The 16,825-nt window shown below is 48.4% G+C and overlaps 1 protein-coding gene across 1 annotated transcript in view; it reads right to left on the bottom strand.

Annotated features, from left to right (window-relative positions):
* Nucleotides 1-16,825, bottom strand: part of TMEM178B (transmembrane protein 178B) — a 346,196-nt gene that overhangs the window by 10,265 nt on the left and 319,106 nt on the right. The window lies entirely within an intron of this gene.

Below are 16,825 nucleotides of genomic sequence, written 5' to 3'. Positions count from 1 at the left end.
TTATAAAATGGCGGCAGAATCGAACACCTCTGGGAAAATCCGTACGTGACTTCTCACCCATGAAGATTCACAATCCACCATTTGTGTAAGTTAACTTGTCTAACCTAGTCTTATGAGGCATTTCACCAACTTACTTAATTAAAAAAATATATATTGCTCATCGTAACCTCCAATGAGAAGGCTGCTAGAAGAGATAGAATGTTATAAATTGGTATATAGAATTATAAACCTATTTTTCACCAATAGAGATATTTGGTGCACCTAAAAGGTGTTCAAGAGCTTTTCTCAATATTTGCTGTGTCTCATGTTTCTTGTCACCGCTGATATGAGAGCAGTGGCCTGAAGAAGTACGCATAGCTTGAGAAGTCTGGGTGGAGTTGATGGAAGGAAAAAGGAGAAGGATATTTTTTAGAGGGCAGGAACGAGACGGGGTGCATCCTGTTTATATTTATTTTAAGACCTCTTGTTTCCTGATAGCCAAGTTTCTTTAAGATCCAACCTTATTTCTTCCAGGCCTCAGGCCCATGAACTTGTGATAATTTAAATGGTCACAGTGGCATCATCAGTCACACCAGCGTGCTAGGAACTGTGCTAAATGCTTAACATGTATGGAACCTTTTATTCTCAAAACAAATCTATGAGGCAGGTTATATAATTATCCCCATTTTATGGAGTGAGCAAACTGAGGCCCAGAGCAATTAAACCATCTACTTAAGATCACGCAGCTAGTAACTGGTAGAGCCAGGCTACAGACGCAGGCAGGCTAGTTCTAGGGTTTGCAGTCTTATCCCCTGTGAGATTTTAAGACCGGTGTCACACAAGATGGGTCCATGTTTGGGTCCCCTTGCTGTGCACCTGGGTGGAAAATGAATTCTGTGTCACTCAGTCTAGGGGTTCAGTAGGTCCAGGCGGGGCCTGAGAATCTGTATTTTTAACAAGTTCTTGGGTGATGATGCTGCTGGTCCAGTGACCACACTTTAGAATTACTGGGTTAGAAAAAAGGTTGTGTTGGACCAAGATTAAACTCCATAATCCAAAGTTCAGATCGCAGATGGAGAAATACAAACGGTCAATAAAGGTGAGAAATGCTCGATTTTACAAGTAACCAAAGAATTTAAAATTGAAAGTGTAACAGAGCATCACCTATCAAATTCGCAAAGTTTTATTTTGTGTTTTGGTTTGTTTTGTTTTGCTTTGTTTTTGAATGACCATCTCCAAAACTAGTAACGGAGCAGTAAAATGGACCGTTCCATAGACTCTAGGGGAAGCGATCGTTAACAATATTCATATCTTTGACCCGGTGACTTCATTTTAGGTTCAGAAAATGATCCCACCTGGGAACAAAGGTTTAGTTCTAAAAATAGTCATGTGGTAAAGAGTGCATTTTTAGGTGTGGCTGTTGGAGGGAGGGGCCAAAGCAAGCCCCAGATATTGGGGTGCACACTGTTCTCTGAGCTGTGAGGTTTGAGCTTTATTCCGAGTGCCTGCAGGGGTTGCGGCATCTTGGTGGCTTTGATCTGTATTCCCACAGAACACTAAGTCAGGAACATAGGGGGCAGTGCAGAAGACAGTCAGGGACCACTTAGGGGGCTGCGGTCGTCAGCGAGGGGGCTGCAAGGAGGGAGCGGGTGGGAGTGAATGACACCCTGGAGAGGCAACTGAAAGCCAGGCATCAGGGGTGGCCTGGGCATAGATGCTGCATTAATAAAGTGCATGTGTGCATGTATGTGTGAGCACGTGTGTGCCTTTGTGCACAGGTGTGTATAGACATGTGTGTGTGCATGCAAACATGCATGCATATGTGATGGTGTGTGCCTTTGTGCACAGGTGTGTATGTGTGTATTTGTGTGTGTGCGTGTGTGTGTGCTTGTGTGCATGCATGCATGTGTAGTAACAGCTACAGTATACAAACACATATGGCATCGTCATTACTGGGGAGAACAGTGGTCCCAAACTCGGGGGAGTTACAAAGCACCCCAGGTCCCTCCTGCTGTGGACGGGGTTCAGCCAGAATTTTAAGGTGGTACCCAGAAGAGGTCTCACCCCAGACTTTCTGAATCAGAATCTTTTGGGGGGACAGGGTGGGACTCTCATTTTCAAAATCCCCTCAGATGATTTCCGTTGCTCTGGCTGAGGTCCCCTGTATAACCTTGAGACGTAGATCCAGGTGGGGGAAGAAGTGGACGAGGCCCAGAAGGAAGGAGGCAGCCACAGCCAAGCGGAGCGCAAGGGTCCGAGAATGCAAGCGCTAAAGAAATCTTTAATTAAATCTCAAATAAAAAGATGGAAAAAAAAAAGCTTATGATCTAGTTGGGGATATGAGACACACATGAGTGAGAAATTGAGGATGAAGGGAAAATAGCACCAGTGGGGATTGAGAGACCTGAGCCTAGGATCAGCTCGGAACCTTTGGTCCCCTCATCTGTATTATCAGGGAGCTGGAGCAGGTGACCAGAAGGTCCCTCCCATATCTAATAGTTTTTAGGAAAAGAAGGAATAATACCCAGTAGTAAATGGTAGAAGTCAACTCTGATAGTGCCAGTCATGCTGGGTCTGAAGGCTAAACATGCAATTCTGCAGGCAAGAAGCTGGGGGGGGGGGCAGGGGCCCTTACTTGGTCTGGAGAGCACCTCTTCTTCAATCTCAGTGCTCCACTGTCCTGGTCCCCAGGCCCGAGACGAGAAGGCATGCCCGTGTACCACCCCCACTGCACCTCTAACTTTTGCAATGCTCACTGCTGCCATCCGAGTCATGTTCCCATCATCACATGAACTCTGTAACAAATAACTGGTGCCCTGCCCTCTATTCTATTCTTGCCCTCCCTATAGTAGTAGCCAGTGATAGTTTTAAAAATGTAATTAGATTATACTTCTCTTTCCTGCTTAAAACCTTCCCGTAGCTCCCATCACACTCAGATGGAAACTCCTTACCCTGCTCTTAGGGCTTTACCTGAGTGGACCCTGCCTACCTCTCCGACCCCATTTCTTACCTTGACCCCCCACAATCCCTACAATCTAGTCACAAAAGAGCATTCTGTGTCTCAAACTAGCTAACCTTGTACCCACCCCAGGGCCTTGGCACGTGCTGTCCCTTTGCCTGGAACAACCTTCTTCTGGCTCTTCTCAGATCTCAGTTCAAATGTCACCCTCTCAGAGGACCCCTCCCTGGCCCTCTTCTGAACTAGTGACTCCTAGAGGTTTTCAAACCGTGTTCCACGGAGGTGTGTCAAGAGCTGCCACTGGGAGAGGCAGAGGAAGAAGAGACTTCCAGCCCTCCTCTCTTGGACCAGGACAGCCCTGCTTCGATCTGTTTACACATGAAGTTTCATCTGAAGAAAGGAGTCCTGTGAGTTAAACATTTCTGAGAAGCACTGGCTTTGTCCACTCGCAAGGGGACCTCAGGGTATGTCACTACGGGCACTATGCTTTGGACAGCAGTCTGATGGCATCCATTAGTTGCAAGTTCATGCCTTTGGCAGAAAGGGCTAATCAGTCTCCGCCCTCATTCCTGCTGGTTCTGGAAGCGGCCTCTGACTCCCACTCAGCACAGCCCTGCTGGGCCGCCAGCCCCGAACAGTCAGTTGCGGCTGGCCGGAAAGAGGAATGAAATCTAATTGCCCTCTCTGTGCCAGGACTCTCATTCTCATGAACTTAGAGCTCAGGGAGTCCAGTCAGAAGGTACGGCAGCGCCCCACATAGCTGCAGCCTGGGAGCTGGTGATAATGAGACTCTCTGGCATTGAGGGAACCCAGCTAGCATCCCTGTTTGCAAACCCCGCCTAGGAGTGGGAAGACATGGCCAATGGGTATAACGAACTACGTCAACATAAATGCTTCCCTGTGATTGCTCAAACACCGCACCTGCTTCCTTTGGGGACCATCCCTACCGGAAGCACTTTCAGGGACCACACCCACGATGTCACCTTGTCAACGATGGCCCCACCCTGGCCATTCTTGTCTGTATGTCCTGCCCACCTCTGTCCCCTGCCCGGGCCCCTCCACTCCAGGCACAGCTGAGTCCTGAGAGAGGGTGAGACGGAGGAAGAGCTCTCGTGCCCAGGCGCCAACTCCTTGTCCCGTCACCAGATCACCTTCCTCTCCCACCTCCGACGAGCCGCTGCCATCTCCCTTAATGTTTTGCTTGCTGCCACATGCTAGAGTCCGGTTTCCCCCTGCTTGTAGCTTCTGGCTGTTTGACAGCTTCCTCTTGCTTGCTTATCTCTGCCCTCAGTGTCCAAGCTGCCCCTCCACCCAGGCTCAGCCCCACCTCTTAGATGTCCGCTCTGTCTCCTGTAGGAGCTGCTCATTGTCCTTTGTCTTTTCAGGCTTGAAAGCCCCCGTCACACTCTTTCTGGCAGCTTCACCCTCTCCTCTGCCTTCAACTACCACCAGTACACGCTCGCTAGATTCATAGGATCATGCGATGTCATGTACTAGGTAGTTATGTGTCCCCAACCCCCAGGGACGCAGTGCGTCGAGGTGTTCTCTGGCCACACACAGATTTCCAGGACTTCCCCAGAACCCACAATTCCTTTAAGTTCCTGACTTCTTTTATTCCTTGAAAGTCTTGCTTCCCTAGTAGGGTGCTCAATCACCCCAGATTGCCTGGGAGTTGGTGGGGGTGGCTGGTGTGTCCCTGGACTGTGGGGCTTTCAGTTCTAAAACTTTTCAGTTCTAAAGCACGTCCTGGGCTAAGTGGGACATGTTGGCCACCTGTCCCACAGGCTTCCTCGCAGTGCTGCCCTCTACCCTGGCGCCAACTGGTGATACTGTGATGACTCCATAAGCTAATGCATGCTGGTAAGTTCAAGCAAACGCAGTGCCTTAACCCAGTGGCAGCCGCGAAAACTAGAACCCTGGAATGTGTTGCTAATGATAAGAAATGCCAGGCTGGGGTAGCACTGTTTGGGAGCAGCGACTTCTTTTACAATCCTGCAATGTCACCAGGGGACACAGCCACCCGATAATGGCCCTGTCTCAGTGCCACCTCCAAGGCTAATTACCCAGATACTGTGAGCTGATGCTCAGAGTTCTGGCATGAACTCCCTGCCTGGCCCACTTCCGAGCACTGAATGCAGGCGTGTGACACCGTTGGGATGGGGCCTCCTGCCTGCTTGCTGCAGTTTCAGCATACCCAGGAAGGCGAGGGTAGGACATGTGTCTCCACTCCCTTTGGGGACTGTCAGAGCTGCCATGGCAGCCATGCGACCCCAGTGGACCCCGTGGAGAAACAGCATCAAAGCTGAGGCCTCAGGCTCGGCAGCAGAAATGCTTTTACTAATTCTGGAAGCCATCGCCTAGGAAACCGAGGCCCTCCCGAAGGTTCTCGCAGGCACCCAGGGCTGGTCCATACTGGGCACGCGGGCACTTTCTCAAATAGCTACTCCTTACGCGACCAAGTTGGACCCCAAACTTTGGAGTATAATTTCTGCAGATTTCTAGGGCCGGAAATCCATCTGCGTGACATTTTCCACACTTGGAAACCAGGAATGACATCTGCGTATCCCTAACCCTCACATGTCGCCTTATTGCTTCGTGACCCAAGGGCCTCTGTTCTGACCACAAGCCCGACGGGTCACTGCAAAGCTGTCGCGGCAGAAGTGCCCGATGGGCAGGCCTCAGCCCAGCCCTCCCTGAGACACCCCCATCTCAAAAACCGGAAACAAACAAGTCAGCAAACAGTGCAAGAATCCCTCCTCTTCCAAAAGCGGCGTCTGCATCCGTGGAAGCTGATGGACACTAAACCCTTCTTTTGCTTAGATTAAATGCCTCGGTAGCATTTAGCTCTCGAGAGCACTTTATAGCTTTGCTCAGACCTGTGCGGAATACAAATGACTGTTGAATTATACACCACTGTATCCGCAGCAGCCAACAGGCAGGTCACATGGGGTTTTCCATCCAAGGTGCCTTAGGGGTTCACTGGGATGAAGCAGGGGGTGGTGACAGGCTCCGGAGAACACACCGCAAGGGATGGGGCCCTGAATTAGGACAAAATCATCCATCATTCTGCACACTCTGCAAATGCTCTAGGCAGAGACGCTGCATGAGTGTCACCACACCGCTGGGAAAAGCAGCGTTTATGTTTATGAAGCTATGTCTATACCCTACCAGGCTGTCCTACATCGGGACGTGATGGTGCCATCGTTAACGCAACAATCCCCACTCAAGCACCGAAAGAGACTGGCCCATTCATACAGGTTGGCATCGGTCCTAACGTGAACGCTTCCAGATTCCTTTCATGGAACTTGTCCCCTGGTTTTTACATCTCCACAGGGTGGCCACCAAATCTGGAAACACAGGTGTCACTGGCTGAATTGTGCCCTTGCAACATTCGTGTTGAAGCCCGCGCCCCCAGTGCCTCAGAATGCGACTGTGTTTGGAGGCAGGGCCGGTAAAGAGGTGATTCAGTGAGAAGGAGGCCATTAGGGTGGGCCCTCATCCAATTTGACTGGTGTCCTTATAAGAAGAGGAGATTAGGACATACAAAGAGACACCAGGCACCAGACAGCTGCATGCACAGAGGCAAGAGGCAGCAAGAGGGAGGCCATGTTCAAGCCCAGGGCCTCAGAGGGAACAATCCTGCTGACACCTTGATTGTGGGCTTCCAGAACTGTGAGAAAATAAATATCTCATGTGTAAGCCACCCCGTCTGTGCTGTTTGGTTTTGGCAGACCCGGCAATCGATTACAACAGGTGACTGCATAACGATTGGCCTATTAACGTAACACTTCAACACATTATAAACTAAGATTATCTATGTTTCCGGGCTTCATGGCCGCCCTGTAGCTACAACAGACATCTACACACAGCCATAGAAAGCAATAGCTGCCGGGCATCTTTTCGTTTCTTTCCTTCATTGAATCGCCCAATGTTTTTATGCTCACTCCCACTCAATGCCAACCAATCCATTAACTCTCTTAGGTCTGTATTTAGATGTGACCGCAAGATCGGTGGCCTTGGTGGCCTCCGTACCAAAGACGGAACATTTATAAGCATGTGAAAACATCTAAGGGGCTATGCAAATGGAAAAGGGCATCGGTGGGTGTTCAGTGAGTTTTGTCACAATGGGAGTTTAGTAAGGTCAAAGCACCGTGTCCAGTCTCCCTGACTGGAGTCCGATGTTGCCCCTCTCCCCACGTCTGCACCGACTTCCTGTAGCTATCTCTCCAGTTCTCCTTTAGGGGCCAATCCAAGTCCTGGTCCCCCAAGAAACCTTCACTGAGCATCCACACTTTTTCTGATTCCCTAAAACTTGCATGATCTAGAACAGGCCACCTGGCAGTGCATTAAAGGGACACCCTCTTGTTTCAGCTTGTGCTCAGCTAGACCGTAACTTTCTCCAGACCCGGTTTGCTAGTGATGTCTCCTTTTGCATCATGCACAGCACTGAGTATTAAATCCAGATCGCTGCAAGAAATGCATTTCTAGGCTGTAGAGCTTTTAGGTGAAAAGATAGACTTTGAAACCTAGAGAGAAACGCAGTAGATACTGTGCCCTTTCTTCCCTTCCCCCCTCCTCCTAAAATCCTTCTGACTGCTGAGGTGCTAGGGCACGTGTGCGTGTGCCCGTGCGTGCCCACGCATGTACGCGCCTACCAGTGTTTCAATGGGTCCCTTCGATTTCAGGAAACACTTTTATTTTTACAGAAGTTCGGCACCAGAATAAATACCCTCTCTGCAGGATTACTTTGAAGAGCAATAATAATAAATGTGAAACAGCTTAGAGAAGTTAAAATTGCTTTCTACACGTAAGGTATAATATTAGAAATGGAAAGCATTAAGTGAAGGTGAAGAAAAATTGTTTCAGAGGACAAGAAAAAATGGGGCCGCTGCTTTCATCTCCGTCACCCGCTCCATTCTCTCCCAGCCCCGTTCCAGGGTAAATGCTACACCAGGAAGTAATTGTTCTCAACAAAGACCCGAGACATTCAGGACTCTTCATCCTGTTGACTCTGTTGGAACCGGACCCACAGAAGTTGGAAAACCTCAGGACACACTTTTTGGTAATGCAAGTTCTCTTTGGGCTCAGAGAGGTTACAGCATCCAGTCAGGGTTACATTATGACATTGATGGGTTTGTGAAGAAGCTTATCAGGCCTGTGGCTCAACCAGGAAGGGTAAAAGGAGGCAGCCCCAAGAGAAGTGTTGGACATCGCTATATAACATGAGTTGGAGACCTTTTATCAGTGCTGTAGAAGTTCCTCCAGCCCTGGGTCCTCTGAAATATAGAGGCGGCTCGTACAGTTATCCCAACTCATTTATTATACAGTGGACTGTGAGAGCTAAGTTCTTATTATTGTCCACATGCATAGTGCATTTTCCCTTCTTTCTTTGGCTAAAACACCACCATTCTTCTGGGGAAGTCATGCTGTGATCACAATGATTAATTCAGGCATAGCCACTTGACTCAAGCCAAGTCTCAGTTTTTGTATCTTCTTGAGGTTGCATACATATGTAAATTATATACGCATACACACACACACACACACACACACACGCCACAGCACATAAATTATATAATTCCCATAGTAATCTCAAGTTCAATAATTTGCTAAAGGTCCCAAAGCATAAGTGACAGAACAAATATCGGACCTCACTATCAAGTCTCACAAACTATTTGATTGCAGAAACATCTGAGAACTATCCCCTATACTTGCTTTGATTGCCCCCATTAGAAAATATGTCCCAAAGAGGAAGCAACCACTGGCCCACTGTACTTTTGCCTCCGTGACCTTGGATATTTCATGCTTCATGGAATGAAAGGTTCGAAAGATCTGAGGTGGGTGAGCTCTGAGTCTCCTAAATAGGGTGGGGAAAGAGAGTTGTAGAAAGAAAATGACTCGAGAGTGCAGCATCTCCTCTTTTCCATGTGAATCTTTGCAGCTTCTGAGCCATCTGGGCCTTGGTTCATAGCTGAGGATTAGTGGGATCCAACTGGCTTCTTAACCAAACTGACAGTGGCATCTACAGCTGTGCTGAAAGGAACATTCACAAGCTGTGAATGGTGAGCTTCCAAGAGCAAAGCCACTTCGAGCATGCCATCTCCCTGCCCCTCCTTCTCTCTTCTCTCCTCTTTCTAGGCCAACTCTTTCTGATGGGAGACAATGGCCCATGGAGCAAACTTTGAGAACTGCTAGGGCAGAGGGCAGTCTTGCCCTGGGTTTCTACCTGGGGATGATGCTTGGAGGAATACAAAACCTCCTGCAGACCATCTCTGACCCTGCACCTCTCTGGTTGCTCTGGTCACTTACCTTCCTAGGTAGCATACAAGGCTCTGCAGAGAAAGCCATAGCACCCCCAGGACCAGCATGAAGCCCAATACAAGTAGATCTCTCGTTAAGTTTGAGTTCCTGTCTCGGCAATCGTAAGGCTCTCCTGGCCCAGAGGTCCACTAGCTTCCTGCACCAGCTTCCTGGCAGGAGAGCTGCAACCGATGGGGAATGGCTTAGTGGAAACAGAACTCTTCCGAAAATCAGAAAATCCAGGTTCTGGTCTCATGCCTGCCCATGAAGTAGGCTGATCACCTCCTATCTCTGGGCCGTGATTCCCCCTACCATAAAACACAGGAGACAGGACCAGGTCTCTAAGGTCCTTCCAGTGATGTGATCCCATGACTTCAGGTATTGGGGCAAGAAGGTGCCATTCTCTCTGAATTGCTCTAGGACTGGCGGTCGCTTGTTTTATCAAACGTGAGCCACCTGGAGAGAAGATACCGCTTCTCACCTTCTGACACATACAGAAGGGATGGTGGACGAGACCATTAGATGTCATTTATTCAGCATCCATGTGCCTATGAGGCTCAGCTCTAAATTGCCTTGATTTTAAACATGGAAGGACTGGGACTCAGCTGTTTCAGCGTCTGGAAGAAATTGGCTCTGGAAAGACATCGCTCTGGCTTCTGCCCTGTCTGATCCGAGCCAATGCCATGTTAATTAGTAGAGAAAAGGGCCTGGGGTGGTAGCCAGGAGATCAGGCGAGCTGCCACCTGGTCTGGTTTAGGTCTCCTTATGCCTGGCACATCTGTCAGCTCGGCCTGGCCTTTCTTTGAGATGAAAACCTGTACCCAAGTGATTTGTGCATGATGTCACCTCACTGCTGGGTCATTGAATACATATATAGCTTTATATGGATTAAACGCTGATATGTCATATTTATAATGTGACAGACATCGTTTCAAGTGCTTTACAAATAGTCTCTTTAATCCTCAGAGCAATCTTAGGATGCAGAAAACAACCTTAGATGAGGAAAGCGAGGCACAGAGAGGTTAAGTAAACTGCATAAGGTCACACAGCTATATGCAAGTATGGGAGCCAGGACTCAGATCCATGCTTTCACCACTTGCCATGTTGTCTGTCATTTCTTGTGCCAGTGAATTGCCTCTGGAGCTGGACTGCAAGCAATGTAAGCTGAGAAGCTCTGCTTTCCCATAATAAGGTCCCGTGTACAGTGGTGTTTAAATAAGACTTATCAACTAGATCAGGGGTCGGCAAACTTTTGAGACGGAAGAGCCGCCAGGGGACAGCAAACTGCAGCTAACGAGCCACATGCGGCTCTTTGGGTACGTACATGTGGCTGTGCAGTAAAACTGAACATGGAAATAAAACTATCATAGTTTCATTTATAAATTTTTAAAAGGCTATTAGTCACATAATGGTGATTATGTAAAAATATATTTATGGCTTTTGAATCATTTTTAAATTGTTGTGAGGGACAGGACTGCCTCTTCCAGGGGTCGGCAAACTTTTGAGACGGGTACCCAAAGAGGCACATGTGGCTCGCGAACCGTAGTTTCCCGACCCCTGAACTATTGGGTTGTCGGAAAAGTCACGACGTATTTTTTTTTCTATGTTTTTCATTGCAAAAATGCGTCATGACTTTTCCCACAACCCAAGAGATGATGAGATTGGGAGAAGAGGCCCTATCACCATCGAACGTGGTTTTCGGGGGGTTCTGGGTATTTCTCAGACTCAGGCTCAGTTCATAAAATCTTGTGGTTGACTTCTTCAGAGAACTAGGAAAACCTATCACAACCTGTATACAACTTCACTCCCTATCCGTGTCAGGTAGAAAGGGGGGCTTTCTGTGGAGGGACATGAGTTTTCGATGAGGGGTGGGATGGAGAGCTCAAGAAAGAAACGGAATCAACATCAGAGCATTAACTCTTTCACTAAAACTCTCTGTAGCTTCCCCAGCAGGCCAGAAACTAACCCAGCGGACAGGGTAAGTGGTGGTCAGAAGGGGACCGAAAGGAGGTCGGTAAGGACCCCAGGGTACCAGAGGAGTCTTCCTCTCCCGCCAGCTCCTCTCCCCAGTCCTTCTGGCTTGCAACCTTTGTAGCTTCTCTTTTCTCTTGGAGACTTGGGGAATAATCACTCGCTCCTCTTCCTTTTCTGAATTCAAACTCTAATGAGAAAAGAGTCACAGAAGGGAAATAGACAAGCAGGAAAATATCAGCCTGATTCCTGATAAAGCTGGCATGGCCACTGGGACTTGACCCCTGGCCACAGTCAAGGTCACCACTACTCTACCCCCAAGCTGACATTTTAGGATGATTTGCCTACGGGAACGTCCAGGTCTGTGAAGCAGATGCACTCACTCCCCACAAGTGTTGACTTACACTGGCGGGCAGGAGAAAGAAAGAAAAAAAAGCCTCCTGATGCTGGCCTTGGCCTTGAGCCTCGACCTGGGAACGCTGGCCACCTGGACGAGTGGGCAAGGGCAGAGGACCCAGATGGCACTGGGGCCCATGGGCTCAGCCTCCTCTCCCAACCTCAGCCATCAAAGCAGTCAGTCATCTCTGCTCCCTTAGGAAGTAGGGCCTTAAAAGATAGAGTCTGTGTCCTCCTAAAGCAGCGGTTCTCAACCTTCCTAATGTCGCGACCCCTTAATACAGTTCCTCATGTTGTGGTGACCCCCAACCATAAAAGTATTTTTGTTGCTACTCTATAACTGTAATTTTGCTACTGTTGTGAATCGTCATGTAAATATCTTTTTGTTTTCCGATGGTCTTAGGCGACCCCTGTGAAAGGGTCGTTCGACCCCCCAAAGGGGTCGCGACCCACAGGTTGAGAACCGCTGTCCTAAAGGAAGAAGAAAATACCCTTCAATTTCCCTAAGTGAGCAATGCTTACTCAGGGACCCTAAAACGCCAAGACCCAGAGGCTTCTGGGAAATGCCATTTCAATGGAACTTGCCTGAAAATGTTAAGAGCTGAGCCAGAGGGAGTATTTTAATTATCTAATTATTGTTTTAAATAAATGGTAGCCTGGGTGTGAGGTGGAATCTTTAAGAAGCGATTCCTAGATTTTGTTAGGGAGGCAGTGGGAAGGACATGGCTATTGGCATTTCTTCCTACCCAGGGTCAAAATTAGGGTGTCAAACATCATACTAGGTTTACATTTTATCTCTCAGAAAGCTGCTTAAGCATTTTTTAAAGATAAAAGGCATTTTTTGCTTCATTCACGATAGAGTTTAGTAACATAGAGATATATAGAAAAGAAAATGTGTTAACAACATGTAAAATCCTAAATAAGAATGAACAAAGAAAGCTTGGCACACTGCTGCTTCTGTGGCCAACTATGAGTCCAGCACAGTTTCATTTGGTAGATGAACATTAGAAGCCCTGGGAGGGGCAAAGATAAAAACAGGGCAAGTAGACTCGGTTCTTCATTCAGCCCAAACCTTCAGTTCCCCTATGAGTCTGTGCCTGACTGCCCAGCAGACAGACTTCCTTTCTCTGGACACCCACAGTCCCTTCTACTACGACCGATCACTCTGCCACCACCACATGCCTGAGTGGCCCGTAAGGACAGGGACCATAAACATTCTTATTTGTGTGTCCTGGGTGCTAGCATAATGCCTGGCATATAGTAGGCACTCAATCAATGTTTATTGAGTTGAATTTATTGGGTTGTCGGAAAAGTCATGACGCATGTTTGCAACGAAAAATAGAAAAAATACATCATAACTTTTCTGACAACCCAATAGTTTATAAAGCAGAAAATTAAGAAGTGCACTAGAGTTGTTTCCAAATATTTAAATGACTGTTGGAGGAAGGTAGTACTGACTTGATTTTTTTTGTCACTTCAGCAGAAAGGACCCAAGTCCAATAAGTCAAAGGTACCAGAAGTCAGATTCAAGTTTAAGATGAAGAAGAGCTAAATAACAAGGAAGAGGCCCGCTGCCACCATGGAGGCTTTGACCCAGGGAGGAGATGGGAAATGAACTAGATTTCTGCTCTCCAAGGTACTCACAGTGAGGCAGGTGCCATTAAAATGGTACAAAGGGATGTCAGAGGTCAGAGGGGGAGTCTGGTCTCAGTTAAGATGATTGAGAAAGTTTCTGGAAGATGCTGGCGTCTAGGTTGAGTCTTGAGGAAGCATGGGTCTCAGTAGGCAGAGAGAGATGACATGGAGGCCAAAAATAACAGGTAGTCTGTTGGTGAGCACAGGACGTGTGGCTGAAGGCCAGTACAAGACAAGACTGTGGCAGGTGTTAGACTCCAAGCTGGGGACATGGGCCTTTATTCTATAAACAACACGGAACTCAGAATGTTTGTCATCAGAGAAATGACACAGTAATGAGTGTATTTTAGAAAGACAGTCTGGTGGAAAGGTCTGCTTCAGTGGACAGTGTGGAAATGAACATTTGTGGAATACCAACCCTCGGCTAGATGCTTTTCCTATTGGTTATCTCATTCCATCCACACAACAAACCTACAGGGTAGGCTGCACTTTTTCCATTTTACAGATGAGGAAATGGAGGCCCAGGGACTGACAACTCAGTGGTGGGACAGAGATCTCCACCAAGGGCTACGTGACTGTCAAGCCTGTGCAATAGCAATAAGGGTCTATGTGCACTCATGGACCGGTAGCAAATGAGCGGGCTACACAAACTGCTACAAAGGAAATACTGGCAGTGACAATTGATGGAAAGGTGCTGGTGAAACCGGAAAAGTGAAAACTGACTCAGAAGTGACTGACAGACTGCTGTGCTGAGGAAGTCAAGAAAAGCAGCTCATTTGACTGGGGAAAGCGGACAGAGAGGCGCTGACGTTTATCAGGCGCCGACAGTAAGCCAGGCATTTAGCACATGGGCAGTGAACACAAAGCACAAGCATAACATACGTAGAGAAAGGACAAGGCTCGTTCAAGGTGTGTTTGAGGTTCCGGATGGGTGGAGCCTGGAGCGCAGAAAAGACTGCCCCATGCGTAGGCTCCAGCCTCATCTGTGCAGAGACAATTATGACGGTGAGGCTGAGTGTCGTGAAAAGGGGACATATTTCTAGGGGAAAAATAAGAGAGTTGGAGCCCACATGTACAGGTCGAGCAAAGAGAACAGAAAAGGCACAGAGAAAAAGGAAAAATCACATGTGCTGTCATAGAAGTTAAGAAGCGAGAGTTTCAGGGAAGACAGAAGTAGGTGAATCCCAGCGCGGTCAGGAAGAGAAGGTTCAAAGAGAGGTGGAGCCGCCTGTAAGGGGTCAGCAGGTCTCCAAGGAAACAGCTTCCACGACAAGGTGGGAACAGCAACCAGACTTCAAGAGCTGAACTGGGTGGGTGGCTGAGCTACAGAATTAATAAGTAAGGTTCTTGTTTTTGCGATATGAGTCCCACGCTTTGTTTTTTGCCTCAGAGACGTATGAAAAGATGAGGGCCTCGGCCAGAGGGGCTCATGGCCTAGTCCTCGAGGAAAGACTCCTTGAACAGAATCAGCCTCATGTTTTCTGCCTCACCAAGAGCAACGCCCTTTGTCTACCATGATGTGATGTCTGTGGGGGGTCATCTCTTACCCTATCGGGTCACGAGCTGCTGGAAGACTGTAACTATGTCAATGCGTTCATTATTTGGGTGATAGTGCTGCGTGGTCATTAAAAACCCAGGCTTCAGAGTTGGAATCCTTGGTCCGGAAACTACGTGACCTTGGATGAGGCACTTCAACTCTCTAAGCAAGTTAGGCACTGCACAGGACGTCGGAGAGGCCGGGCTAAAGTAAGCACACAGGAATAAAAATCTAGAAAGTGCTCGTCTGTGCCAGGCACAGTTCTAAGCGGGTGACACATCTTATTTAACTCTAACAAGCCCACAAGGCGGGTGCTATTTTACAGATGGCGAAGGTGAGCTATAGAGAGAATCAAGGTACCTGAGGCGACAGAGCTTTGATTCAGACGTGACTGCGGGGGGTGACCGGCCTCACAGCCGCACCTAAAGCTGGTTTTAACATTTTGGTGGTAGACAAGACTCCCGTTGTGCCTTCTCCACTCTTCCTCCTGCCGGGCCCCAAACATCAACCTGCCCCTTGCTGGTGGGGGTTTGGGGGGACCCCTCGGGCTTACAGATGTAAATGAATCCTTTTGAGTAAGCCCTGTCTGCCATGCTGGTTAAATCTTAGGCCTACATTTATTATTATTATTATTATTATTATTATTATTATTATTATTATTATTCCAGTATCCTTTTCTTTTCTCCTAAGGCCCCAGGAACAGAGAAGAGCGGGGATTAATCTGAAAACCTTAGAAGAGGGCTCCACTATTTACTTAACTGCATGACTCTAAGCTTCTTTCATTGCTCTCTGGGCCTAGTTCATCGTCTCCAAAATTAGGGCGGTAATGATGACCTTAAGGGCTGCTCGGAAGATGAGAGGCAATAACATTCAGAGAGCATCTACCATCAACACAGCAAGATGCTCTTCTCCCTGTCTGCCTCTTACCCCTGCCTCCTAAGGGGGTGTGAAGGTCAAACGAGACATTACTGCCCTCTGGAGCCCATGAGCTGATCAGGGTTACCCCAACCGTAACTGCCTACCCCTTCTGGGTGACCGGTACCTTCCTTCCCTAAGAATGGTAGATGAAAGATGTCCTCATCCTCTTTACTGATGAAAAGACCCAGAATTCTTTTGTTTTCAATATGTTGCCCTTTGAAGGTGTCCCTCACTAAAAGGGAGACAGCCCACTTATCACACTAATGGGTCTGGGTGTCGGACCCCGTGAGCAACCGGGAGGCAGGATTGAGCTTTATGTTATTTTATCTTCCTTAGTATATAGTACTGACTTAGCAGGTACTTAACAACTGGTTGTTTATGCAGTGAGTAATGAGCCCTGGGCAGGGTCTGAGGGGTCACCAAAGTGGGGGTGGGCTCGCCTCTTTCCCACCACTTCTTGCAAACCCTTGATCTTCCGATGGCTTCCAGAGAGCGAATGAGTATGTCCTTCAAAACCCAAACGAAGACGCACGACATGAGACACGATCTGATAACCAGAAAGCGTGTTTGCAACCAGGAGGCTTCTAGAATGTCCGGGAGACACAGGAGCTTTCCACAGGCCCTCATTTCCTGATTGTTTTAGACCCAGGGGTAGAACATCAGTCACTGCCCACCAGCCCCAATAGCCCAAGTTCTGCTGGCATGAAAAGGCTTGTCCACTAGAGCAGAATTCCTTTACACCCCAGGGGCCATCTTCATAAACCTTGTCGGTGTCAGGCTTTCAGGCCTCCCCAGAATCAGGCTCCCACAGCACCCCCTTCAATGCCATCACCAGCCCCCCTGTGCAATGCGGACAGCCAAATAGTTCGGGCTCACCAGGCATCCCCATCCCCATCCACAGGCGGCATGAGCACAGTGAGGTGCAGGGGTGCTGCCCTGAGCCCAAAGCGGTGCCTGACCGTGCACTGCGGGGGCTGCCTGGACCTGCTCCCTCTCTGATCTGGGCCACTTCGCCGAGGGAGCTGAGGACCCTCGTTCCTGCATGCACACTCCATGTCACTGGCTGGCAGTGCCCTCTCAGCCTGTCTTAGGGGCCCTGTGTCTGGTCTGGACCATTTTCCATGGTGTCT

This window comes from Hipposideros armiger, unplaced genomic scaffold, assembly GCF_001890085.2.
Source record: "Hipposideros armiger isolate ML-2016 unplaced genomic scaffold, ASM189008v1 scaffold_478, whole genome shotgun sequence".
Classification (NCBI taxonomy): Eukaryota; Metazoa; Chordata; class Mammalia; order Chiroptera; family Hipposideridae; genus Hipposideros; species Hipposideros armiger.
The sequence above is the reverse complement of the archived record's forward strand: the minus strand, read 5'-3'. Positions and strand labels throughout refer to the sequence as shown.